The sequence below is a fragment of the Heterocephalus glaber genome, unplaced genomic scaffold (genome assembly GCF_053883595.1).
Source record: "Heterocephalus glaber isolate CG9 unplaced genomic scaffold, H.glaber_assembly_v1.0 deba00000122, whole genome shotgun sequence".
Taxonomy (NCBI): Eukaryota; Metazoa; Chordata; class Mammalia; order Rodentia; family Bathyergidae; genus Heterocephalus; species Heterocephalus glaber.
Genome location: NW_028258138.1, coordinates 64975691 through 65001709, shown reverse-complemented (window position 1 = coordinate 65001709; position 26019 = coordinate 64975691). Strand labels below are relative to the sequence as shown.

General features: G+C 34.0%; 1 protein-coding gene and 1 non-coding gene across 30 annotated transcripts in view; one reads left to right on the top strand and one right to left on the bottom strand.

Moving 5' to 3' along the window:
* The window catches only part of Zbtb20 (zinc finger and BTB domain containing 20), an 865938-nt gene that overhangs the window by 89688 nt on the left and 750231 nt on the right, over nt 1-26019 (top strand). The window lies entirely within an intron of this gene.
* On the bottom strand, nt 14042-14149 carry LOC147830461 (U6 spliceosomal RNA). Its single transcript, XR_015439444.1, has one exon. It is a non-coding gene; the product is annotated as a U6 spliceosomal RNA (small nuclear RNA).

Below are 26019 nucleotides of genomic sequence, written 5' to 3'. Positions count from 1 at the left end.
AAATGTATGATTCTGGGGTGTGTGTGTGTGTGTGTGTGTGTGTGTGTGTGTTGATGATGCTGTTCTAGCTTGCATAGAAGGCAGTTTTGGAAGCATTACAATGATATGAAAGGCTTAACTTGATCAGATTTCTGGTTAAAAACATGTTGACTTTTCAATTTTGAAGGGATGTGTTATGGAGAACAATCTAAAGAAGGAAATATAACAGGAACACTTTCTTATTTTTTTAAAAAAGATTTATTTAAAAGGTATAGTACATACTTTTCTATCATGTTTAAATTTTTGGTTTGCTAATGAAAGATTTAACATATTTCCAAAGTTTCGATTGATGTTACGTATAAAGATCTGTTAAAAATGTTTGTGTGTATATGTATAATTTTGTAAATAAGTATAAATGACATTTTGACTAAGTTGAACAGCTGTAATAAATTCTATGTAATTATTGAGCTTATGTGACAAACTATTTCTGCCTATTTCTAATTTCATTTACTCATTCATTCATTTACTGTTCACCTCTTATGTTGAGGGTTGTATTTGGGTTTATAGGGACAGCAGAGATGACTAAGACATAGTGCCTGAGTGCTAAACATGCATAGGTTAGTGGTAGCGTACAAGACATCCTTATATTTGCCTTTTACTGTAATGTATTATCTTTCACATCCTAAAATCTATTACTGTTATGCTCATGTATTTAATTTAGATTTTTAGCATTATGGATACTGAATTTAATTTATCACTAATACTTTTAAATAGATTATAATTCCTAAAACATAATATAAAATTATATACAGAAATATATAATATTATGATAAAAACCATCTAACAAATTTTATATTGGTAATATTAGTTTTAATCATATCACTCTCTTTCATTTGATTCCTTCTATTTGGGAAAAGAGAAGGGAAATGATAATTGGCTTCTGGTGGTCAAAATAGTATACCTTTGATTTCTATCAGATTTTTAATTCAATAAAATCCAAAGTAGGAGCCATGGAAGATGAAGATTGAAGGATAAGCAGGTACCTATCAGCAAGCACCTATGTGTGCCACAACTAAAAAGCTAGAAATGAAGTGGTATCTACAAAAGGATTTTAAGTTAGGAAATGACTGCTTAGTGACTCCTTAAGTTTTGTTGAGAAAAAAATAATATCTCTTCAGCAACTGAATGTGGAAGAAGAACTATAAAGAAATGAGATTAGTGTCTAAGTGATCAGTTAGATGAGTCACAGTATTCAAGATGAAATTTATTGAGGGCCTGAACTGAAATCATGACTATGAATCTGTGAGCAACATTAAGAAGGATAGTTTTAAGAGAGTATTAGGTAGAAAGGATAAGATTGGGGATTATCTAGGTAGAATTTTGGAGTTGGGTGCTGTTAAGGAAAAAGGGAATTTTAGATGACTCCTAAGAGAATACTTTAAGAGAAGTTATGGACAACCAGAAATTAGGGAGGATGTGGAGGGGGATTAAAAATTATATAAATAATTTAGTTGAATTTCAAATATAAACTTATTTTGAGAACGCATGGTGTGATTCTGGGACCTGAAAGAGTAAAAACTAGGGTAAGTTTGATATGCTGAAGCAGACTGAGGACATTGTGTTTAATGGATATTGTGGCTTGTATCTCAATGTCCCCCCTCAAAGCCTCATGTGGTCATAGGTGGGGCTTTTCAGAGGTGACTGGATCTCGGGTGTATGATGCTGGGATCAAAGATGTGATGCTGGGATTGATGCATGGTGTGATGGTGGGATTAAGGGTGCCCCACCCTGAGTGTGAGTACTATCTACCCTAGCTTGGATAAGATATAAGGGATAGAAAGAGGGTCATTGCTTGCTGCTTGCTACTTTGCTGCTTGCTGCCTTCTGCCTGGGATGAACTATTTTTCTTTTGCGATGTCCCTCTGCCATGCTTCCTGCCTTGGAGCCAGCCAACTATGAACTGAAGCAGCTACAAACTGTGAGCTAAATAAACCTTTCCTCCTTTACTTTGAGTGTTGGGTATTTTGTTTCAGCAACATGAAAAGTAACTAAGAGAATGGGAGAATCTTGATTAGGAAATTACAGTTAGAAAACAAGAGTTTCTTGAACTCATTATTTCCCAGGTTTTCTTTCACAGCAGCTTTCTCTCATTTTATTATCTAAAAGCTAGGCTAGGGCTGGGGAAGTAACTCAGTGGTGTCCTGCCTGCAAGGTCCTGAGGAACACCCCCCCCCCATTAAAAGGCTGAATAATACAAAGCCCTATGCTTTTAATGAATGGTATAGTTATATCTGTAGGATTTATAGGATATGTAGGGCTGCTTACTTCTGTTGGATTCTGAAATTTTAACAGCAAATTTCCAGTTAAACTTGGTGACTGAGCATGTTTTCCCTTGCTCTTTCCTAGTAAGGGACGAAAAATTTAAGTAGAAGAGTGAAAAATATGAATCCACAAGCATGAGGAGAGGAAGCAACATATGAAACATAAATTTTTAGAGAATGTAAAGGGGAAATTAACATGGATGAGATAGTTGAATATAAATGACTGAAGAATGTTAGACCAGTGAAAAGCAAACCAATTTATGCTCCTTAAGTGAAGAATTAGAAGTAGTATGTCCCATGGATAACAGAAGCTGAGGTAAAAATGAATTACTAATATACTCAGAGAGATAGTAGAATATGGTGCTTACATGGAACATGACAAAATTATATAAAAAAGGAATAATCAAAGAATGCACACTCAGGATAACTAAAATAATAGATTTATAGAATATTTGAAATTTCCTGGAAATAGAGACAAAAAGACAAATATTGAAAAACAAGGAAGAAAAGATAAAAATCAGACAAATAATCTAATAAACTCAAAACCTGACTAGTATCTCAAATAAGATTTGCAGAAACCAAGAGGTAGACACTAGGATGAATTTTGGCAGGGAATCTCAAAGGTTGGGGTGTGTGATGCTGATTTTTCTATAAACCTTGTGGTACTATATAACTAGTAGACTGTAGAGATGTATTGCTTTGAAAATAATAACATGATAATTTTAAACATTCTAACAGAAGAATTATAGCGCTGTGGATTGAATGTTTGTGATTGCTGAAAATTCATTATGTTGAAACCCTAATCCCCAGTGTGATGGTATTTGTACATGGGTCCTTTGAGAGTTAATTAGATCATGAATGTGGAGAACTCCTGATCAGATAAGAGTTCTTGCTTGCTTCCTGTGTCTCTCTGCTGTCTGTCCATCATGAGGACACAGGAAGATGACCATGTGCAAACCAGGAAGAGGCACTCACCAAAACCCGACTGGTGGCATTCTGATCTCAGACTTCCCAGTCTTCAGAACTGTGAGAAATAAGTTTCTGCTATTTAATACTCCCCTTGTCCCCTCTCTGTGGTAATTTATTATTTCAGCCTGAATTGACTAAGATATTAAGTATTTTGGACTTCAGTTTTTCAGGTAGATGAGTAACTCTTTATGAAGGTGCAATTAGATTTATGTGCTGACATTTCTTAACTTTGGATATTATGTCAAATATTATTTGAAGGGTTTTCTCATTCCCATAAAGTACATGTTTGCATGGTAAAAGCAATAGTAAAGAATCTGAAAGTTGTTGCTACAATTCTCAACTCTTAAGTATGTGTTCCAAATAAAAGAAAGCCATTAACTTGATGGCTAAGGAGATATAGAAAAGTCAAAACTTCATTTGATTTGGTAGGTAGAGTTATACAAGATAAACAGTACATTTGTTAAATAAAGAATAGCTTCCCCACATTCTAAGTAATGTTTAAATACATACTATTTATTTTCTATCAAAAACTTCACATGGCTAGTGCATGCATTCTCATGGAATGCTTTTAACAGCTTGCAGACTCATTACCTATTAATCTATGGCTAATATAAGGCACTTTTGTTGTAGCTTACAAATTTGTGGAGGTTAAATAATTCAGTGCATGCAGTTCTGAATTTAGATTATCTTTCAATGGTCAGAAATATACTTTGCCAAAAAATTCAGTCTGAGTGTGCTCAAAATATCAAGTATCTTTTGAAGTTTTTAAATAAGATCTCCACAATAAAACCCCCACAAACAAACAACAAAAAAGTCCAGAACAGGTCTGGTAAACAGAAGTGGATAGCAGACATCCTTAAACCTTCTTGAGAAAATTTTCAAAACCTAAGAGAGGCAGAGACAGACCCCAAGGTGGAAAGGGGGCAGGATTTCTCCTTTATTTTTCTTTTTTCAACCAAGGACATTTGGTCTTGAGAGAAGGAAGAGAGGAGAAATGAGGAAAGCACAAGATTTGTCTCAAAGATTTATTTTGTAGTTGATTGTAGCTTATAAAGGTTTTCATTGATAGAGTATGGGAGGGAGCATTTTAAATTTCAATACCGAAGCTTTGAAGAGTTGCCCTGTTGTTGCAGCTGCTGGGGCAGGCTTGCTCAAACATCAATGGTGCATTGTGGCAATTTGCTCTGCTTCCCTGTCTCTGATGGACATCCTCCAGGCAGTGAAGGGCAAAAGGCCTAGGAGTGCTGGTTACTGGCATAATAGAAGTTGTTGGACCAGTTTTGTGAGTATATATGTGTGAACTGAACATTTAATAATAGATTCTGTATTGTGGTCAGTCTCAAGTAAGGGTCAGAAAGTACTTTCTGGTTAATTAATGTAGATGGTAGTATATATTTTTATACTATCTTTTTATGGAATCAGGTACATATTTAATTTTTGTGTAGTGGTTAGTAGAAAGAACCAATGCTTATGGCCTAAAGAAAAAAAATTCATTTTCCACTTAGAGATAGTCATGAAGTCTGAGAGAAAACATCAAATTGACTTTTGCTGTTCATAATACTTTTAAAGTTTTAAGACTACATTTATCAGGCACTTTTAACTATTTTTTAAAAACTTTTCCCATTTTTTTAAGCTCTCTTTTGTATAAGAAAGCTCTGATTTACTCTTTTAGATTCTTAAACATTTATAAGAGCTTTAAAAAGTCAGCTCCAACTGAAAAGACAAGGCTATTACTTGGGAGAGCTATGAAATAAATAATGTTAGGAGGTGATACAAAGCAGGTAGAGATGATGAATATATATATATATATATATATATATATATATATATTGGTACCAGGGATCGAACTCGGGACCTTGTACTTGTGTGTCAGGCAATGGAACCACTGAGCTAAATCCCTGGCCCAGAGATGATGAGTATTTATGTTGCTAATATTTTTCTCTTCCAAGAAGAATAATCTTCAAATTGAAAGAGAAAGAATGGAAATTAATGAATTGGTTGGCAATGGGATATTTTGGCAGATTTGAAATCAAAATCTACAGAATTTGGCAAACTTTATTCAAAAATTGGCATAGCCATAAGTTTAAAAAAGCTATACATTTATATAATGTGTATTTTCAAAGCATTACCAAAAATGTATTCTCACTTAGGGTGATCCTGAAAGATGAGGAGAGGTGTTTATTCCCATTTTTATAAATAAAGAAACAGACTAAGGAAAGCAGACCACTAAAGAGTTGATAATAATCGAAACTAAGCCAGACTTTCCCACTCTTTCATTTAATAGTCACTGTACCCCCAAAAAGATGCTGTTATCTCCACTTGTAGATGTTTTAACTGAATTTAAGTATTTTTTTCAAGCCACTCAGCTGTCTATCTGAGCAACTGGAATCCAAAACTAAAGACTTTTACTCCAAAGCCTATATTTTTTCTATTCAGCATCATGGTTTCCACATATAGTTAGATGATATAAAATAATGGGTATAAGCAAATGTATAAAATTGTTAAAACATTAATTCTGCATTCTACAGAGTATTCTTTATGTCCTATAACATTCTGAAATGAAATATTGAAGATTATTTGAGAGCAGGTAGAAAACAAGGTGATTAGTATCAGCCACATTATTATTTTACCAAAATGAAGTAATAAGATACAAATCTCCTTTTCTAGATTATGAGATAAGAAATATATGTATCTTGATATAACCATAAATTTGACAAAATAGTGGCAGTACATTTAGGTATATTCATAGCTATTTGAAAAAAACTCAACCAGATAGCCATGTTTAGTTTTGTTTTCTTAAACAAATATTTGTTAATGACTTACTAAATAGAAAGCAATTTATATACTCTGTGAGTGTATAAAAAAGGCATAAAACATGAATGCTTTCTTCAAGTCTTTCATTGATTAGTATAGAAGATAAAAAAATGCAAATATATATCTAATGAATACCTTGAGAAAGCATACTCTCATCTTGGTTCTTGAGCAAAGGTTTTCTGTAGTGGAGGCATTTTAACTGCAAATTGCATTATTAATAGAATTTATATAGAAGGAAATAGTGAAAAAGTTGGTAAATGATAACATTACCTCATGATCATTGACTATATTTGTTTCTTTTATTTTTTATAACAGTCATAACAATCCATTAGTATGACTACTTAAGAATTGTAATTGTAATTTGAAGGCACAAGTGGGTCAAGAATAATTTGCTCTACACTGTTTAAGAAGGCGTGAAGGAGTGTGAGTAGAATGGGATGTGTACAGTTCAACACCTGGACTCTTACTGTGGGAATGGAACAGTGATTCTGTAACCAACATTAGAATTACTTTGGATTTGTAATTAAAATGGTTTTATGATTTGTCTTTTAACTATTCACAGATAATTGTAAATTCTGGTTTTATAAGCCCAAGTTATTTTACATTTGCTTTTCCAAAGTGTATTAAATTGGAATTTTGTAATCATTTATATACCAAAAAAACCCAAGAATAATTTGCTTTATAAAGCAGTTGATTCAGGATTTCAACTTAGGAAGTTTACCTTGGAGCTGAGACTCATAAAAATAAAATCATGAAAATTGGTGTTAAGAAGATTGTTTAGGTAAGCATACACAATTCAGAAAGGTTACAACATACTTGTACCCAGAATAAGATATGAAGTGACCTTGTTTGACATTTTTGTCTTCTCTATGATTTACTGTATCTATTATTTTATATATCTATATTTTATATATTTTATTTTATATATATTATTTTATATATCTCTATAATTTTATATATATCTAAATGAGATTAGGCATTCCTATATAATTTTTACATTATTGAAACATGAAACTTAATATGAGGAAATGTAATTCTTATGAAAGACATGGTTCTTCTAAATAAATCCTGAAATTTGTATGAGACAATATAGGCATATATTTTAAAAACTATTCTTATGTCTGTTTCACAGAAAGAATTATATGGTTATGCTTGGGTATACTTTCCTGACCATGGTACATCTTACAATGAGAGTCAAGAATATAGAAATTGAAGTTTGGGGGGAATGAGGCAATAGAATTTGTAGATAGAATACTGGAGAGGAGGAAGCTATGAGATCCTTAAGAAATCTGCAGAATGTATTAGGTTAACCTCTGGCCGTCTGAGTAAAGAACCAGAGAACTGACATGACCAAAAGTAATTCAACAATACTCAACATTCTACAACATAAAACATAAAATGACTGACATCAAACTAGAATTTATAGTAAATGAAATATTAGCTGGAAAATGTGGCATGTAACCAATAAAGGCAGACCTAGAAAAGACACAAAGAAACTAGTACAAAAACTTTTCTAACAGTTATTATAAATACATTCAAAGATTTAAAGGAAAACGTGAGTAGGGTGTGAAGAAAAATGTGTAATACTAAAGGTAGTCAAATAGAATTTTTAGAGCTGGAAATATATTTGAAATGAAAAGTATTCTGTGTTGGCATGACAGGAAATTAGATACTGCAGAAAGAGATGGGCCTGTGAAAATGTAGTGACAGAAACTACCCTATTTGAAGCACACCAAGAAAAAGATTAAAACAACAAATGTATGAGAAAATAAACCCTTCAAAATCTGTGGAACACTATGAAGCACTTTAAACATTTGTCAGTCCCAAAAGGGGAGAGGAAGCAAGGTGAAAAAGTACTTGCACAATTAATAACTGAATATGTTTTAAATTTGACTAAAAATATGTCTACAGATCTATGGATTTTCACTATAGGAAGGATGGAAACAAGTCAATTTTCCTTTTGCTGGGACAAAACTCCCAGCACTCAGAATTTGCAGTAGGCGACGTTTAATTTGGCTCATGGTTTCAGTCCATGGTTGCCAGGCTCCAAGGCAGGAACATAATGGCAGAAAGGTATGGTGAAACAAAGTTGCTCACTTCATGGCAACCAGGAGGCAGAGCACAGGGGAAGAGTGCCAGTAAGATGTGTGTACAGTAGATATACCCTTCAAAGGCATGCCTCCACTGACTTACCTCCTCTAACTGGGTTCTGTCTCAGAACAGCACATTCATCTTTGAACAACAGTGGATATCCATCAATGAGTATAATGCCCCCATGGTACAATCACTTCTCCAGGAGACTTAATCCAGTCAAGTTGAAAATTAATTGACACAATACATCATAATGAAATTATTGAAAATGACTGAAAAAGAGAAAATCTCAGAAGTTACAGAATATGTGCATTACAGGGAAAAGCAATTATCAAAGACCTTGTGTCTTTGATACAGTACAAACTAGAAGAAACAATACAAACTCGAAGATATTAGAATGAGATCATTACAGTACTGAAAAAAGTCAACCTAGGATTTTATAAAATACAGGCTTTGAAAAATTTTTATTGGTATATTATAGAAATATATAATGATAACATTCATCATAGGGAATTTGTACCTATACATGATATATCTTGCTTCTTCTTTTATTCCCATTCCTCTCCACTCCCTTCAACTCCTCTTCCCCTCCTTATTTACAAAAGCGTTGTTTCTGTTTCTTCCGTCTACCCCCCCCCCCGTTCCCCTTCTCATTTGGACATTTTCTTACAGCTTCTCAATGTCTGTTATACATTTCATCCTTATTTTATACACTTTCAGTTTCCCACACCAGAGAAATAATGTGGTATTTAAGCATGTATGTCTGGTTTATTTCACTTAAGAGTATGGTCTCAAGGTGCATCCATTTTCCTAGAATTGTCTCAAGTTTATCTTTTATGGCAGAGTAGTAGTACTCCATTGTATAAAAAAAAATACTACATCCTCTTTATCCGTTCATCTGTTGATGGGCATTTGGGCTGTTTCCAAGATTTAGCTGTAACAAACTGTGCTGCTATAAACATGGGTGTGCAAAATAAATAAATAAATGTGGGTATGCATATATTGCTGTGGTGTGATTTTTTTTTTTTTTTTTTTTTGGTACTGGGGATTGAACTCAGGTCCTTCTGCTTGTGAGGCAGGCAGTGGAACCACTGAGCTAAATCCCCAGCCCCATGTGATGCTTTTAATTCTTTTGGGACGATACCAATGAAGGCAATAGCTGGGTCAAATAGCAGTTGTAGTTTTAGTTTTTTGAGGAATCACCACACTGATTTACACAGTGGTTGCACCAGTCTACATTCCTGCCAGTGGTGGGGAAGGGTTACCTTTTCTCCACAGCCCCACCAGCATTTGTTATCCGTTGATTTCTTGATAATAGCTATTCTTTTGAAAGTGAGATGTAATCTCAGTGTTCTTTTAATTTGCATCTATCGAATGACCAGTGATGTTGAACATTTAAAAAAATATATTTATTTGCCATTTCTACTTCTTAATTTGAGAAATGTGTATTCATTTCAGATGCCCATTTTTGGATTGGGTCTTTAAATTTGAGGGATCTGGTTTTTTTTTAGTTCTTTATATATTCTAGATATTACTCCTTTGTCTGAGGAACAGCTGGCAAAAATCTTTTCACTTTTTTGGTGATTTCTTACACTGTGCAAAAGCTTTTTTTTTGGTACCGGGGATCAAACTCGGGTCCTTGCACTTGCAAGGCAGGCGGCAGAACCACTGAGCTAAATCCCCAGCCCCAAAAGCTTTTTTAATAAGAAGAGATTCCAGTTGTTTATTCTTTGTCATATTTCTTGTGTGATAGGGGTTTTGTTCTTAAAGTCTGCTTACACCAGTGTCTTCAAGAGCTCTACCTATTCTATCTTCCAGCAGATTTAGTGCTTTTGTTTTAATATTTAGATCTTTGATCCATTACACTTTTAGTTTACTGCATGGTGAAAGATATGGTCTAGTTTTAATCTTTGGCATATGGAAATTAAGTTTTTCCAAAACAGTTTATTAAAGAGGCTGTCTTTATTCCAGTGTAGTGAAGGTGTTTGGCTCCTTTGTCAAAGATAGGGTGGTTGAGTTTGTTTAGAGTTGTTTCTGCATCTTCTACTCTGTTCCTTTGATCTTTGGGTCTTTTTTTTTTTTTCCCAATACCATTCTGTTTTTATCACATTAGCTTTGTAGTATAATTTCAGATCAGGGATTGTGATGCCCCTTGCCTTGCCTTTGATGCTCAGAATTTCTTTTGCTAGTCTAGATCTCTTCTGGTTCCAAATGAATTTTAGTATTGTTTTCTCAAATTCTGTGAAGTATGCTATTGGTATTTTGATTGGAATTGCATTAAATCTGTATGACAATTTTGGAAGTACGGCATTTTCACTATATTGATTTTTCCTACCAAAAAACAAGGGCTATCCTGCTATTTTCTGACATCTTATATATTTTTTTATTTTTTGAGAGTACTGTAGTTTTCAATATGAAACTCTTCCTTTGTTAGATTGATTGCTAGGTATTTCATATTTTTGGATGCTATTGTGAAAGGCGTTTCCCTAATTTCTCTCTCAGTGAGTTTGTTATTTGTTTACAGGAATGGTGTTGATTTTTGAGTGTTGACTTTGTATCCAGCTATGCTACTGAATTTGTTCATTAAATCTAGAAGATTTTTGATGGAGTTTTGGAGTCTTCTATGTAGAGTATCATGTCATCTGCAATTATGATAATTTAACTTCTTCCTTTCCTATCCTTATTCCTTTTATTACTTTCTCTTGTCTAATTGATCTGGCTACTGTTTCCAGAAGTATATTGAGCAAGAGTGGTGATAGTTTACATCTTTGTCTTGTTCCTGATTATAGAGTAAAAGCTTTCAGTTTTTGTCCATTTAGTATGATGTTGGCTATTGGTTTGTCATACATGATTTTTATCAGGTTGAGATAAAGAACATCTATTACAATTTTTGGTAGGGTTTTTTTTTTATCATAAATGGGTGCTAGACTTTGTCAAATGTTTTTTCTGCATCTATTGAGATGATCATATGGTTTTTTGTCCTTAATACTGTTAATATGCTGTGTTACATATTGATTTGCTTATGATGAACTATCCTTGCACCCCTAGAATGAATCCTACTTGGTCATGGTGTATAATCTTCTTGATTTGCTGTATTCTGTTTGTCGGTATCTTATTGAGGATTTTTATATCTATTTTCACTTTGGTGTTTAGTTCTTTTTTTGTTGTTGTTGAATCCTTCTCTGGCTTTGAAATCAGGGTAATGCTTGCTTCCAGGAATGAATTTGGGAGTGTCAGATTTCTTTCAATTTCCTTAAAGAGTTTGAGAAGTAGCAGCATTTGGTCTTCTCTAAATTTCTTGTAGAATTTTCAGCAGTGAATCTATTCAGACCTGAATTTTTCTTTTTTGGTAGGTCTTTAATTACATTTTCAATTTCATTGACTGATACTGGTTTATTTAGAATTCTTATGTCTTCTTGATTCAGCTTTGGTAATTCATATGTATCTAGGATTCTCTCCATTTTTTTCTGTGTTTTCCATCTTACTAGAATACAGGTTCTTGAAGTAAGTATCGATGATCTGGATTTCTGCAGGATCTGTTGTTATTTCACCCTTTTATTCCTAATTGCATGGATTTTAGTCTTTTCTTTCCTTTTTTTGATAAGGTTGGCTAAGTGTCAGTTTTATTCAGTCTTTTGGAGTATCAACTCTTCAATTCACTGATTCTTTGTATAATTTTCTTAGTCTGAATTGCTTTAATTTGTGCTCTGGTCTTCATAGTCTCATCTCTCATAGGAGCTTTGGGGTTGACTTGTTCTTCTTTTTCTAGAAAGTTGAGGTTAAACATTAAGTTATTTATTTGAACTCACTCAATTTTTGTGATATGGGAATTCATTGTTACAAATTTCCCTTGTAGGAGTGCTTTCATTCCATCCCGTAAGTCCCAGTATGTTGTACTGACATTGTCTTTTAATTGTAGAAACTGTCAAATTTCTTCTTTAATTTCATTTGTGACCCATTGGTTGTTCAGGGGGGTGTTATTTAATTTCCATATGTTTATGAAATTTTGGTGATTTCTTTTGCCATTGATTTCCAGTTTCACTACACTATGGTCTGATGTTTGTGTAGGATAATTTCAGTTCTTTTGCATTTACTTAAACATGTTCTATGAGCTAGTATGTGGTCTATTTTGGAGAATGTCCCCTGTGCAACTGAGAAGAATGTATATTCTGTTGTGTGGTGGATCACTCTGTACACATCTACTGGAAGTCCATTTGTTCCAAAGCTTGATTTAGTTCTCTTATTTCTGTGTTGATTTTTTATCTAGTTGATATGTCTGTTTGTGACAGTGGAGTAATAAGGTCCTCCATTACAATTGTATTAGTGCTTATGCCATTTTTTTATGTCCATTAATATTTGTTTTATATAGTTGTTTGTGCTGGTGTTTGGTACATACATATTTATTATTATTATTTCTTCCTTTGGATTGTTCCCCTAACAAGTATGTGGTGACCTTCTTTATTTCTCTAAATCAGTCTTGGCTTGAAATCCACTTTGTTTGCAAAGAGAAATAGCTATCCCTGCTTTTTTCCATATTTTTGTCACATGCAATATTGTTTTCCATCCTTTGACTTTCAGTCTGTGAATTTCTTTTTGAATTAAATGTTTCTTGTATGCAACATACTGTTGGATTTACTTCTTGCCAGTCTGTTTCTTTTGATTGGTGAATTGAGACCATTAACCGTGATAGCTATAACTGATATTTATTGACTTATACTTGTCATGTTTTTTTCCTGTTGTTGGTTTCCCTTTTTTTCCTCTCTGTTTAATTACTTGCCTATCTTGGTGGATTCATTCTTTTGGGGTTCACTGAGTTGTAGTCCTCATTACCTCTTTGTAGAATGTCCTTCAGAACATTTTGAAGTGCTGGTTTGGTAGACATGAATAACTTAAGTTTTCTTTGTCATGGAAATATCTAATTTCTCCATCAATTTTGAAAGATAGTTTTGCAGAGTATGTCAATCTGGGCTGGAGATTGTTTTCTTTTTAGGGGTTGTATTACTTCACTCTAAGCTCTCCTTGACTTGAGGGTTTGTGTTGAGAGGTCTGCTGTGATCCTGATAGACTTTACTTTATAGATGATTTGTTTCTTTTTTCTAACAGCTTTTAATATTCTGTTCTTATGTTGAATTTTTGGAATCTTGACTATTATATGCCTTGGTGTGCATTTTTTAAAAATCTTGGCTAATTGGATTTCTATATACCTCACTTATCTGTATGTCAAATTCTTTTTCTGTGTTTGAGAAGTTTTCTGCCAGTGCTCCTGTGAACAAGGTTTATGTCATTTGTGCTATCTCCTACTTTTACACTGACTCCAGTCAATCTTATGTTAAACTTTTTTGCATCATCTATCAGCTCATGAATTGATTTTTTTTGTGGTCCCTTGCTATTTTTAAGAAATCTTTCTTTTCATGATTGCTAACCACGATCCTGTCTTCTATATCTGATATTCTATCCTTACATTGGCTCACTCTACTGTATATACTTACAATGGAACTTTTAATTTTCTGGGTATCTGACTGAATCTGTTTCATGAATTCCATTTTTTTCCTATATTGGGCATTCATGGTTTTCATCATTTTCTTAAGCTCCTCTTTGTTTTTTTTGTCTGTATTTGCTCTAGAGTTAATAACCATGTCCTTCATTATGGTCACCATCTCTAAAGTTATCTGAAAAATTATTTCTGATTTGATTTTTTCTAGAGCCTCATTGTTCTGCTTTGTTACATCCTCTAATACCACTTCAATGACCCCAGGGTTTGCCTTTGGTGAACTGGCAGTGTGGGGTTGCATCTTGCCTCCTTGTCTTCTCATTTTCTATTTTTCTTTAGTTTAATTCCTGAGTTGACGCTTGTAAATTGATTATTGAAAAATATGGAATGCTTCATGAATTTGCATGTCATCCTTTCGCAGGGACCACACTAATCTTTTTTGTACTGTTCCAATATTGAGTATATGTGCTCTTCAAGTGAGCACAATAAAGGCTTAAGTCAAAGAAAAATTGAGTAAAAAAATCATTGCCCACAAATATTCACTATAAGAGGTGTTAAAGTTCTTCGGGAATAAGAAAAATACCAGGTGACAAGGAAATGTGTAATGACACACAAAAAAGAGGGGCACCAGAAATGGTAAATATATAGATAAATATAGAATGTTTTTTCTCTTTTTAAAGTTTATTTAAAATATAATCAACTGTTGGAAGTAAAATCCAGCATATATATACATATATATGTAAAATTGTTGTGGGTTTATATGTTTAAGGAATATTTTTCACATAAAGTATGGGAATAGGTAGATAAAAGTATATTGCCAAAAGCATCTAATGTTACGTATGCTATAGCATGTTATTACAGACAGTCTTGGACTTACAATAATTAAGTTTTCACTTTTCAAATTCATTGATGCGAAAGTGATGGACACTCATTTGAAAAACATACTTTGAATTTTGAATTTACATCGTTTTCATGTGCGAGTGATGTGCAGTAAAGTACTGCAGTGATGCTGATCTGCAAGTCCAGTCAGCAAGCTGCAGGTTTCCAGTCAGCCTTGTGATCATGCAGGTAATGTCACTAGCTATGATGTTCAGTAGGTTAGGAATATTAAGTGCATTTTTAGTTTACAATATTTTCAATTTACTATAGATTTGTTGGAATGGACATACCTTGTAAGTTGAGGATCCTCTGTATTTCAAGATACTTGATTAAGTTAAAGTTACATATTATAGACCTTATAAAAATCATTTCAAATAAACCAAAACAGTATAACTAATAAGTTAAAATGGAGATGAAATGAAATATTAAATAATCCACTATGACAATTAAATTGGATTGTCAATTTGATTGGCTTGTGAGCTTCCTAGGGAATAAGTAAAGCATATTTCTGCCAGTGTGTGGGTGGGTTCAGGGAGGTTTGATCGTTGGTCTGTTTCTGGTCCTTGGTCTGTTCCTCTTTTTAGCTCTTTCCCTGCTCTCCTTTCTGGCCTTTGCCCTTTTTACTATGATGTTCCTGCATCGGAACCAGCCAATTATGAACTAAATCTTCTGAAATTGTAAGCCAAATAAACTTTATCCTTTAATTATGAATGTCAAGCATTTTATCCCAGCAACAGGAAGGCTAACATATCAACTAATTAAAAAAGAAGGATGAAACATGACAGAAGAAATGTGAATAGTAGCAAAGAAATAACAACTGAGTGGACTTGAACTCACTTGTATTAATTATTGCATTAAATGCTCTCACCAGTTGAACTAAAAGAGAAATTGTCAGACTCAATAAAACAGTAACATCTATGTTGTATATAAAATATTTTAAATAGAAAGATATAGATATATTAAAAGTAAAAAGTATATTTCACAAACACTAACCATAAGAAATCTAGATATATTTTAATATCAGAAAAGTATAATTGTGACCAAGAATGCTGATATAAAGAGGGACAGATTATAAACAAAATTCAGTCAAGAAAATGTAAATATTTAAATATGTAGATCCCTAATAAGAACTTCAAAATAAATGAAACAAAAGCTTTTAACTATAGTTTAATAAATAACTACAGTTGGGGATTTCAACACTTTTATTATTGATAGTGTGAATATACAAATCTAGCAAGAAAGAATCAACCAAATTATACAATTGTATATCTAACAGTAGCAGAATACATGGTTTATGTAAAGATGATAAATGCTGAGCTTTAATAACCATAAATAATTGAAATAAACTCTATTTTTTGTACATAGCAGAATTTGAGATCAAAACCTTAAAGAAATACCTGACAATGAAACAACATACTTCTAAATAATCCATGGGTCAAAAATCACAATAAACAGTTGTATTGTTTCTCCAGGACTGTTGTTAACACATGGCCACAAACTGGTTTCAAATAACAAATTTATTCTTTCATAGCTCTAGAGATCAGTCTTCAGTCAGTTTTACTGAGCCAAAATGAAGGTGCTGTCAGGCTTGTAGAGATTTTAGTGAATTATATGATTTTAACTCCTTTTTATACCAGGGGCTATTGACATTCCTTGGTTTGTGGCTGTATTTCTTTATTTGTCATTTGAATCTTTGTGTTTCTGCATATAGTGTGATATCATTTAAGGCTTATCTAGATAATTTACAACAAGCTTTTTCTTTCAATATCCTTAACCACATTTTCATCATAAGATCACATCTTTTACCATATAAAGTAATATTAAAATACTTTAGAAGTCAGCATGTGGACATACTGTTGAGGCTACAATTCATTCCACTACAACAAGAAAAATTGAAAATATTTTGAACTAGTTATAATGAAAATATAAAATATTTAAAACTTGGAGATGTAGATAGAATAACATTTAGAAGAAGACAGTTTTAAAATCCTATATTAGAAAAAGAAAAATTTATAATCAATGATCTAAGCTTTTGCTTTAGGATCCAGACAAAAATGGCCAATTAAAAACTGATCAAGTAGACATAAGGAAATAATAAATCTAGAACTAAATTAAAATATTTAAACATTTATAAACTGAAAATATAAATTTAGACGTAATTTTCATTTTTAAAATATGAATATAATTGATAAACTTGATCACTAAAGAAAAATTACAAATAAAAAAATCAGTGGTGAAATGGAGAAATCACTACAGATCTAATAGATATGACATGAATAATAAAAGAATTAATAACTATGTCAATAATTCAGGAATAGATAAACTAGACAAATTCCCTGGAGGATGCACCTAATATTGTACTTAATATAAAATGATAAAAATTTTGCTAGGAATATCAGTAACAAGAAAATGACATTCACTTCAGCTACTTTTACTTAACATAATCAGGAGATGGTGCAAGTGCAGTAAGCAAGAAAAAGACATAAATGTTGAAAATAAAGCTTCTTATCAAAGGAAATGGTTTTGTTCAAATAAAATTCTTATGAATCCACAAAATCTACTGTATGTAAAATGATACCATCATGATTATAGGATACAAGTTAAATATATAAAAATCAATTTTATTGCTATTATACTAACAGCAATTAAGAAACAAAATATAAAATGCCATTCACACTAGCATAAAAATCATATATATTTAGGAACAAGATTGTATTTACATATAACTTGTATGTTGAAAACTAACAAAATATTAAAGTATTGTTGAAAGAAATTAGAGATCTCTAAGCCATATTCATGGACCAATAAATCTAATACTATTAATTTTACCAGATCTTCTGAAAGCAGTGTGTAGAATCCATGCAATCCAGTTAACATTACAGAAAGCTTTTATAAAAAATTGACAAACTAGAAGGGGTGATTGAAAAATACGTTGAATGTTTACATTTAAAAATTTTATTACAGTAAAGGACACATTGACAAGAATAATGGAATAAGTATGGTCAAAGTGAGGGGGAAATCTTCTGAATATTTTGAAGTGAATTAATATAAAAATATTAAATCTAAAAATTTTCTTAAGAAGTCAGGACAAAATGTTTGCAATCTTGGGATAGGCAAAGATCTTTGAAACAGGGTAACAAAAGCTTGAACCATAAGAGGCAATAAGATACAAAATAGACATCATAAAATTAATTAAAAATTGACTCTGAAAAATAAGTAATATACTATGAGAAATCATTTGACGTACATATATCTAAGAAACTATTTGCACTGAGAATACATAAAACTCCAAATACCCTGTATCAGTTGAATGAATAAAACAATTTTGATATGTTCATCTAATAGAATACCAGTCATCAGTAAAAATGAACACTCTATATACGTGAGTATTAACATTGTTATGCTTTGTAAATGAAGGTAGGTGCTGAAGAGGTCATACTCCAGGAATTCAATTTGTATGACACTGTACCATAGAGCAGGCAACACTAACCATTAATGAAAAGAAGTATATCACAGGTTGCCTGGGGCCAGGGATGGAGATGGCGGATTGCATGGGGTGGAGTACAAAGAAACCTTTATGCTATATTTAACATATTCCATATCTTTACTGTGAGGGATATTAAATGCCTTATACGTTTGTTGAAAAGCAATGAAATGTATGCTCAGAGTATCTGCATTGTACATATTATATATAATGGAATTCTTAATAAGTTATTAAATGGATCCTGTTTTAGGATTATATATATATTAAAAGAAATACATAGTTCAGTTAAAGAGATGATGCTTCTCCTAAAGATCAATGGCAATGAAAAGTGCAATAAGAGCTTATCCACCAGAGATGTTGAAGACAGAAGGTTAGTAAAATGATTTTAAACTTACTTTGATTTTACTAATTTTACTTTTACTTTAACTTAACTTTGATTCTATGACTCACAAATAATTTAATTACCTATATTTAAATAATCAAACCATGCAGATTATTTTTAATCACAAAAGCGAGTTTATACAAACACATATTCCAGAACAGGTAAGCTCACAAAATGCTCCAACAAAATGGCTAAATCTTCTTGAGTTTGTAATTGAGTACCATTCTCTAATATTGTCTTTTAAAAATTAATTTTAGGTATACAGTATAATGACATTCATCATTGGAAATTTGTACCTTACATAATCCATCTTGGTTCTTTTTTCCCCACACCCCTGCCCTCCTTTCAACCCCTCCACCCCTCCCTATTTACAAAGACTTTGTTTCCATTTTTTCATTTTCTCATGTTAATTCCAGTCCCTTCTTTCCTTTCCCCTACCCCTTCCATTTCCCCTTCCCCTTTGCCCCTTTTCTTCCTCTGTCACATTATCTATTCTACATTTTGATTCTCATTTATGCTTTCAGTTTCTCACACCAGAGAACCTATTCAGTATTTGCATGTGTGTATCCTAAGCATTTACTTAAGAGTATCTCCTCAACGTACATCCATTTAGGTATAAATGTCTCTAATTTGTATTTCTTTATGCCTGAGTAGTACTCCATTTTATTAAAAAAGCAACAACCCATTTTCTTTATTTAGTCTCCAGTTGATGGGCAGTTGGGCTGCTTCCAAGTTTTAGCTATTATAAACTGTAGTGGTAGGAACATGGGTGCACATATATCCCTGTGGTATGATACTTTTAATTCTTTTGGGAAGATACTCAGCAGGAGAAAAGCTGGGTCAAATGAGACTTCCAATCCTAGCTCTTTGAGGTATCTCCATATTGATTTCCACAGTGGTTGCACCAGTCTACACTCCCACCAGCAGTGGAGCAGGGTTCCTCTTTCCCCACAGCCCCACCAGCATTGGTTATTGATTGATTTCATGATAGCAGCCATTTTTTCTGGTGTGAGGTGGAATCTCAGCATTGTTTTCATTTGCATCTCTCGAATGACCAGTGATGTTGAACATTTTTTTAGGTATTTATTTGCCATTTCTACTTCCTTGTCTGAGAAATGTCTGTTCATTTCAGATGTCCATTTTCTGATTGGGTCTTTAAATTTGTGAGATCTGATCTTTTTAAGTTCTTTATAGATTCGAGATAGTAGACCTTTGTCTGAGGAAGAGCAGGTGAAGAATTTTTCCCACATTGTGGGTTGTCTCTTCACACTTCTGGTGGTTTCTCTTGCTGTGCAGAAGCCTTTTAATAAGAAGAGATCCCACTTGTTGATTGTTTGTGCTAGTTCACGGGCAACTGAGGTTTTGTTCATAAAATCTTTTCCTACACCAGTGTCTTCAAGAGTTCTACCTAACCTCTGTTCCAGGCAATTCAGTATTTCTATTTTAATATTTAGATCCTTAATCCATTTCAATTTTAGTTCAGTGCATGGTGAGAGATTTAGGTCTAGATTTAATCTTTGGCAAAATGAAACCCAGTTTTTCCAGCACCATTTCTTAAAGAGGCTATCTTTCCTCCAGTGAGGGTGTTTGGCTCCTTTGTCAAAGATGAGGTGGCTGAGGGAGTCTGGAGTTGTTTCTGCATTTTCTAATATATTACACTGGTTCTCATGTCAGTTTCTTTGCCAGTACCATGCTGTTTTTATCACTGTAGCTTTGTAGTATAGTTTCAAGTTGGGGATTGTGATACCCCCACCTTGTCTCTGTAGCCTAGAATTGCTTTTACTATTCTAGGTCTCTTCTTGTTCCAAATGAATTTCTGAATTGTTTTCTCAAGGTCTGGGAAGTATGCTGCTAGAATTTCAATTGGGATTCCATTCAATCTATGTAGCAATTTTGGAAGTATGGCCATTTTCACTATGTTGATTCTTTCTACCCAGGAGCAAGGGATGTCTGTCTTTCCATTTTCTGATATCATCTTTGATCTCTTTTTTCAGAGGGCTATATAATTTTCAGAGTAGAGCTTTTTGATGTCTTTTGTTAGGTTGATTCTTAGGTATTTCAATTTTTTAGATGCTATTGTGAAAGGAATTGTTTGCCCTGTTTCTCTCTCAGTATGTCTGTTGTTCATGTACAGGAAAGCTATTGATTTTTGGGTGTTGATTTTATATCCAGCTACTCTACTGAATTTGGTTATTAAGCCTACAAGACTTTTGGTGGAGTTCTTGGGGTCTTCTAAATAGAGTATCATGTTGTCTGCAAATGATGACAGTTTGATTCATTCATTTCCTATCTTTATTCCTTTTATTTCTTTCTCTTGTCTAATTGCTGTGGCTAATGTTTCCAAGACTGTATTGAAAAGGATTGGTGATAGTGGACATTCTTGTCTTGTTCCTGATTTTAGTGTGAAGGATTTCAGTTTTTGACCATTTAGTATGATATTGGCTGTTGGATTTTCATAGATGGCTTTTATCAGTTTGAGGTAGAGACTCTATTCCAATTTTTTGTAGAGTTTTTTTTTTTATCATGAATGTGTGTTGGATTTTGTCAAATGCTTTTTCTGCATCTATTGCCTTGATCACATGGTTTTTTTCCTAGGTTCTATTAACATAGTGTATTACATTTATTGATTTACATATGTTAAACCATCCCTGCATCCCTGGGATGAATCCCATTTGGTCAGGGTGTATGATCATGATGATCTTCTGCATTCTATTTGCCAGTATCTTATTAAGGATTTTTGCATCTATGTTCATTAGTGAGATTGGCCTATAGTTCTCTTTCTCAGTTGGGACTTTCTCTGCTTTAGGATCAAGGTGATGCTTGCTTCCAGGAATGAATTTGGGAGTATTGCCTCCCTTTCAATTTCATTGAAGAATTTAAACAGTAGTGGCAGTAGTTCTTCTCTAAATGTCTTGTAGAATTCAGCAGTGCAGCCATCAGGGCCTGGCCTTTTCTTAGTTGGTAAGTTTTTAATTATGTTTTCAGTTTCATTGAGGGATATTGGATTGTTTAGAATTTTTAGGTCTTCTTCATTCAACTTTGGTAATTCATATGTATCTAGGAATCTGTCCATTACTTCTGTATTGTCCATCTTATTGGTGTATAGTTACTCAATGTAGGTATCGATGATCCTCTGCATTTCTGCTGGGTCCATTGTAATTTCACCTGTTTCATTCCTAATTGCTTGAGTTTGAGCCTTTTCTTTTCTTTTTTGATAAAGTTAGCTAAAGGTTTGTCAATTTTGTTTATTCCTTTGAAGAACCAACTCTTGGCTTCATTGATTTTTTGTATCATTCTCTTAGTCTCCATTGCATTGATTTCTCCTCTGATCTTTATAATTTCCTCCCTTTTATGAGCTTTGGATTTCTCCCTGCTCTTCTTTTTCTAGAAGCTTGAGGTTCAGCATCAGGTTGTTTAATTGGGCTCACTCTTGTTTTCCTAATATGTGTATTCACTGCCATGAATTTCCCTCATAAGACTGCCTTCATTGTGTCCCATAGATTCTGATATGTTGTACTGTCATTTTCATTTTTTTGTAGCAACTGTCTGATTTTTCCTTTAATTTCCTCTGTGACCCATTGGTTATTCAGAAGTATGTTGTTCAATTTCCATGTGTTTTTGTAATTCTTGTGGTTTCTTTTGCTGTTGATCTCGTTTCATTGCACTATGGTCTGATAATATACAGGGGATAACTTCAATTCCTTTGTACTTACTTAAACATGTTCTATGAGTGAGTATATATATGGTCTGTTTTGGAGTATAACCCATGTGCAGTTGAAAAGAATATTTATTCTGATTTTGTGGGGTGGAACGGTCTGTAAACATCTGTTAAGTTCATTTGTTCAAGAGTTTGATTATGTTATAGCATTTCGTTGTTTATTTTTTTCTAACTGGTCTTTCTTTTTGTGACAGAGGGGTTTAGAGGTCCCCCACTAGTATTGTATTAGTGCTTATTTGATTTTTTATATACGTTAGTATTTGTTTTATATAGTTGGGTGCACTAGTGTTTGGTGCATATATATTAATGATTGTCATCTCTTCCTCTTCGATTGTTCCCTTTACAAGGATGTAGTGTCCTTTTTTGTCTCTTAATCAGTGTTGATTTGTAATCCATTTGATCTGCAAAGAGGATATTTGTTTCTGCTTTTTTTTGGGTTTTGTTGTATGGAGTATTATTTTTTACCCTTTAACTTTCAGTCTGTAAGTTTCTTTGTGAATTAAATGTGTTTCTTGTATGCAGCATATTGTTGGATCTTGCTTCTTAACCAATTCTGCCAGTGTATTTCTTTGACTGGTGAATCGAGACCATTAACATTGATGGTTATAACTGATATGTTTTGACTTATTCTTGTCATGACTTTTTTTGTTGTTGGATTTTCCCTCTTCTCATTTAATATCTTGTGCCTGATGGATTCATTCTGCTAGACTTTCTGTTTTTGTCATCTTCATTGTCTTTTCTTAGGATATTGTTTAAAGTTTTTTGAAGTACTGGTTTGGTATTCATGAAGTTTCTCAACTTCTCTTTGTCATGAAAGTATCTTATTTCTCCATCAATTTTGAAAGATAGTTTTGCAGGGTATATCAATCTGGATTGGAGGCTGTTTTCCTTTTGGGGCTTGAAATACATCACTCCAAGCTCTTCTTGCCTTGAGGGTTTGCGTTGAGAAGTTTGCTGTGATTCTGATGGGCTTTCCTTAGTGTGTGATTTGTTTCTTTTGTCTAACTGCTTGTAGAATTTTGTTATTCTGTTGGGTTCCTGGAATCTTAATTATTATATGCCTGTGTGTAGATTTTTTTTTTTGATCATAGCTAGTTGGTGTCCTATATGCCTCACTTACCAAGTTCTTTTCCCCTTCTTAGGAAGTTTTCTGCCATTACTTTGGTGAACAGTTTTTTCATGTCATCTGCACTCTCTCCTGTTTCTTCCGTGACTCTGATCAGTCTTATGTCATTCTTCTTTGCATTGTCTAGCACATGCTCAGTTGATTTCTCGTGGTCCCTTAATGTTTTTAAGAAATTTTTCCTTTCCTAGTCACTAATTGCAATCCTATGTTCTATATATGAAATTTTGTCCTCACATTGGCTCATTCTGCTGTGTAAACTTTCAAAGGAGTTTTTAATCTCCTGGAAATGTGTTTTTCATGTGTTTTATGTTTTTCATTTGTTTCCTATGTTAGGGGATCCCATCACTTTCTTCAGCTCCTGTATTTTTTTTTTTATCTGTGTCTCCTCTAGATTTATTAATCATGTCTTGCACCATGGGCACAATCTCTGCTATTATCAGAGAAATTATTTCTGATTTCATTTTATCCAGATCCTCTTTTGTTGACCATTCAGGGAATTCTGGTTGTTAATATCAGATTGTTCCATGTCCTTTCCCTTTGGGTTTGCCTTAGATGATCTGGAAGTCTTGTCTTGAGACTTGTTTGCATGTCTTCTCATTTCAACAGATGCAGCCTGCTGTGCCTTTGTTGAGGGAACTTTTTATTCACCCAGTGGTCTCCAGTTTTGTGCAAGCCATGGGGTGGCCTTTTCTCTGCTGTTCACCAGTGCATCAATTCCTGGGTTCACAGTGTTGGCCTTCTGGTTCCCTGAGCTGACCTGTTGTCTGGGCTGGCTTCTGACTGGGGCATGCATATATTTGGGATGGTATCTAGGTGTGCCTGTTGTTAGGACCTGCTCCCCTATGTAGCTGTTGTCTGGGAGGGCCTTTGCTAGGGGCAGTGCACCCCAGTCCCTGGTGTCTATGCAGGCTTCTGGCTAGGCTCTCTGCATACTTACTGATGGTATCAGGGTGAGCCATTGTTTGTTGCTTGTGCACTTCTGCGGCTCTCTTTCAGCCATGACCTTCACTTAGGCCTGTGTGCCCAAGCCACCTGGGTTGGGGCAGGGCCCCAGGTGGACCTGCCTGAAGCTGCACCGGTATGGTCCGCACTGTTGTTCACTGTGATCTGCGCACTTACTGATGGTATCTGGGTGGGCCTTTTGCTGTTGCTTGTGTGGCTGTGAAGGTCTTTTTTGGGTGGTCCTTTGGCTTGGCCTGCATGCTCACACCACTGGGGTTGGCGCGGCACCCTGGCTGGATGTGCCTGCAGCTGTGCCACTCTGGTCCGTACAGGTGCTTGCCGGGATCTCCACTCTCTGTTATTGTTATACATTTACTTCTTCAGGAAGAAATAATTTATTTCAAGAAAATAATGTATTTCTTTTTTTTGCTTTTTCTTCCTTCTCTTCTATTAAGCCTAAAAATCTTCTATAGAAATACTGAAATATTGGTAATTACTTATATAAATCTTATACATTGAGAAAGTTAAGCTTCGGCAATGAAATAGCTAAGTAGCTTTATGATTTATTATTATCTTGCTATAAACTGAGGATGCCCCTAAGATTCCTCATATTTGTAGTTAAGCATATAATTCTAAATATCCTTTCACATCTTTAAAATAGAAGACACTTGTATCAGTCAGTGTGTACTAGGGAAACAGATATAATACAAGATATACAAATATAGAAGAATTTACAAGATTAGCTTACAATGGCTGCCCACAGAGTCCAGTGTGGAAGAGTGCAAAAGGTCTGTTTGGGGATCTGACAGTAGGGATCTGAATGATCCAGTTGAAAGCCTGGAGCACTGTGTAGTGCCCTGTGCTAGTTCATATCAGGAGGCTGAACGGTCTGCAGTGGAAGGCTGAAGTGTGAGTGCTGGAAACTAAAGAGTCTGTGACGGAATCCAGGAGAGAGGTCCAAGGTGAAATCGAAGACTGGAGCTCCTCTGAAGGAGCCAGAAGCAATCCTTCTTTCTTCCTTTCCCTTTTAAAGCATTCGGCTATAATCCTCCCTAGGGTGGGTCTTCCACACCCAGAACTATGCTGAGCCAATTTAGTTAGCCATTCCTTACTCAAATTGACACATTCAATCAAGTATCATAACACTTTCCAGAAGAAAAGTGGCAACATATGTACATTATTCAATTAATTTTAAAAGCTCAGCAATACAAGAAAGGTGTTTGTTCAATTCGTGTGTATCATTGGGCAATACATGATTCTTTGAATACGTGTATGATTATTTCTTTAGGATAAAAACATTGCCACATCATAGGTGGTGCACATGTAATATTATATTATCTAATTAGCAGATTATGTCTCTGAAATCCTGGGCCAACATCTCACAGGTTTGTGTAACATTTCTGTCTTCTCCTCAGTACTAAATATTTTTGATGGAAATATTTTCAAGCTTGGTAAAAAGTGTTGCAACATGATATTTTGATTTTATATTTCTATTAATTTTTAGCTTCTCTTTATATGTCTACTAATATTTTTATAATTTTGTTGTAGGAACTTTTATGTGCCTCCCCCATACATACTCAGATATAAATGTCATTATTTTGTAAGACCATTTTAAATATGTTCACTTGAGGGAAGCTCACTTCATAGCCCCTGGGAAGCAGAGCACAGGAGAAGGGAGTCAGAGAGGAGGGTGCTAGGGAACAGATATAGTACCCAGGGTCACACCTTCATGACCCATCTAGACATGCCCACCTCACCAGCATTTGTTTTTGTTTGATTTCTTGATGATAGCTATTCTTTCTGGAGTAATATAGAGTCTCAGT